At 40.4% G+C, this 3,281-nt stretch overlaps 1 pseudogene; it reads right to left on the reverse strand.

Annotated features, from left to right (window-relative positions):
- Positions 1 to 1,033: 1,033 nt before the first annotated feature.
- Positions 1,034 to 1,132, reverse strand: LOC130033695 (uncharacterized; annotated as a pseudogene).
- Between the last annotated feature and the right edge of the window lie 2,149 nt (positions 1,133 to 3,281).

Here is a 3,281-nt window from a genome sequence, read left to right on the forward strand (position 1 = left end):
GATGATCCTATGGATTTCTGTAGTTTCTATTAGGATATGCCCCTTTGCATTTCTGATTCGATTTATTAGAATTCTTTCTCTTTGTTTCTTTGAGAGGCTTCTCGTGGTTTATTTATCTTATTTATTTTCTCAAAGAACCAGCTTTTACTCTTATTGGTCTTTTGGATTGTATTTTGGGATTCTAGCTCATTGACGTCTGGTACAAGTTTTATTATTTCCTTCCTCCAGCCTAGTTTGGACTACTTTTGTTGGTCATTTTCCAAAATCTTGAGCTCTAATTTATTCATGCAGGCCCTTTCTTGCTTCCTGATGAATTCTGGCAGAGCTATACTCTTTCCTCTTAACACTGTTTTTGCTGTGTCCCACAAGTTCTGGTAGCTCGTGTCCTCATTCTCATTTGTTTCTGGAAACTTTTTATTTCCCCTTTGATTTCTTCTCTAAGCCAACGGTTGTTCATTACTTCCCTTAAAAAAATATTTCCTTGCTGAGCTTTAGTCTGTTTGATCTATTGAGAAGTGACAAAGTAGTGTTGAAATCTCCAACTAGTATTGTGTTGCTCTCAATGTTTTTCTTTAAGTCTATTAGAAGTTATTTTTAAGTATTTTGCTGGTCTGTCATTAGGATCACCTACAGTGAGGAGGGTGAGTTCTTTCTGATGTACAGATCCCATGATCATGAAGAAATGACCTTCACTGTCTCTTATAACCTATAGCCTGAAGTCCATATGGTCTGATACTAGTATATCCACTCCAGCTTTGTGGACGTGTTCGTTTCTTTCTTGAAGAATTGTTTTCCAGCCTTTGACTTTGAGCCCATGGTTGCTTTGATTGTTCATAAGTGTTTCTTCAGGCAGCAGAATGTTGGGTTCAGTTTTATAATTCATCTTCCCATTCTGTGCCTCTGAATTGGCACATTTAGTCCATTGACATTGAGGAGATTGTTGTGATGGGGATTTGTGCTATCTTTATGTAGAATTTTTGTACTTGTGTGGATTGTCTTAGCTTAAAGTCGCCCTGTTAATTATTCTTGCAACAAAAACATGGATCACTTTACAAGTTTGCATGTCATATCTGTGCAAGGACCATGCTAATCTCTGTATCGTTTCAATTTTAGTATATATGTTACCAAACATAGTATGAGTTAATTTTTCCATATTTTTCTCTTCTTATTACTTTGAGTGTTGTCCTTACTCAATCCTATGGCAGACAGTGATTCCAAATCAAGGAATATATTTCAAAGCAGCTTGAATAGATAGATTTAGAACTTTAATGTCCTAGAAAGAAAAGTATGGTTTTTACCATATTATCTTTTACCATACCCAAGGCATCAGTTTTACAAAATAATTCTTTTGGAAGATGGTATATGAGTCTTGTTTAATGCCCTTCCCTGAAACCTTCATTAAGACCATTAAACTAGAGCCTTTTGCTGTTCTCACCTCAGTCCCGTGTACATCTCCAGGAAAAGGTGGATGGTGTTGTCTGCAATTCGACCACCTTGAATGTAAGTAGGATTTTTCTCCTGAAGGAAGAGGTGAGGAGAATATTGATGATTTAATTCCACCTTATTACAAGTACAACTTGAATGGAAGGTGAGACTCATGAGGCTCCTGTAAAGGACAGAAAAAGGGGTCTCAGTGAAGTTTAATGGCCAACACACATTAACAACACAGATGACTCAAAGTAGCCTGTGTGCATCTTTGTGTATAGTGAGTTTCATATCTACTGAGAGTGATTCTCAGTCATGACACACAGGCAAAACAGCCCTGTATTTAAAAATCTAGTTCTCTAAGCAGAGTGGGGTCTCTGAGGTGATTGAAAAGTGTATAGTAATTTATTACTAAGCACATAAGTATTTTTCGATCTAAAATTAATTCCAAATATGTCTAAAACGACAGTCTCCTGACCCCGCACCTGGCTTTCCTCACCTGGGCCCCTTGGAGGGGGAGGGGTGAATTTCCCTCACTGCCCTGAGTAGAGCCCCGACAGCTGAAGACCTCTGCAACCAGCCATAGGTATGCTTAAGACCACTCTGCCCAAGCTTGAAGGAGACTCATGCATGAAGGAAGTGGAAGCAGAACCTGTGTAAACACACAAAAAATAAAAGGCTGGAGGTCAGGCCATTTCCCCACTCCATGGAGGTCGATGGCGATGGTCAGTAGATGGAAGGAAACGGGAGTCAGGCTGGTTGGTCGTGGAGCAGCAGGTTATTACATGGAAGAGATGTATGTCATAGAGTCCTCAGGAATCCTCAAGCATGTGCGGGCACTGAGATCCAGGATGATCCCCTTATATAGATCATAGAACCTCTAAAAGGGGCATTACAGTGATGTCATCAAAAGGAGTTACAGAAAGAACATTGAGGCAGCAAACGCTATATTGTTTCTTTACATCCACATTGTTTCCTTACATCAGCAGGCCAGTAGTAATACTGGCCTCAGGAAAGAAGATACAAAGCCAAACTGAAACCTTCCACAAGCACTTTCACAAGCTGCAACCACCTTGATTTGCATCCCAAAGACCAGCCTGGCTAGAGCTGGGAATCTACATCCCAAAGATCAGTCCTGGCTAGCACCTGATATCTGCAGATCTAAGACCAGCTAGGTTTCTGAAAGAAAAGGAAAACTGTCTCAGTATACTGAAATCATTTACTGAAGGCAGTTTGAAGGGGAGAAAGCAGTTTCATCCAAGCTAGTCAGGACACACAGGAAAACAGCTTATAGGAGGTCTTTCTCCTCTCCTTGTCCAACCAACATATAAGCATATATAATATTAATCATTTTGTATGGACACAGTAAGAAATACTTTGAGCTTGTAGAATTGCTCTCCTAGGGCCATCTCGATCTCAGACTGCAGTGCTCAGGCAAGATATCTTTCCTATTCCTAGAAGCAGGGCCCTAGTGTTGTCGTTACTTTTGGATCATGACATTATTTGCCTATGATCAACCTCTTAACTTATAGTTAAGAATCGTGGCACCTTGGCCTGGCCCATCGCAATGCCAGGTTAGCACATAACTTACCAGCTTGCCCTGGTTCCATCCAGGCCCACGTTGGGACTCTGCCCTTGGGGTGCTAGGAAGTGAGGGCAACTGAGGCTTAAGTTGAGAGGGCAGAAGCCCAGGAGTTTATAATATTCAAAGCCAATCAATTCCTAACTTACAAAGCATATTAATTAATTGTCTTCCTGTATCTATACAAAAGGACATTGCATTAAGGTAAACTGCTCAAAAGACATAAGGAGAGGAGGAAGGCAATAACTTACAGTACAGCTTCAGTGTCTAAGAA

Source organism: Sorex fumeus, unplaced genomic scaffold (assembly GCF_029834395.1).
Source record: "Sorex fumeus unplaced genomic scaffold, SorFum_2.1 ptg000054l, whole genome shotgun sequence".
Lineage (NCBI taxonomy): Eukaryota > Metazoa > Chordata > Mammalia > Eulipotyphla > Soricidae > Sorex > Sorex fumeus.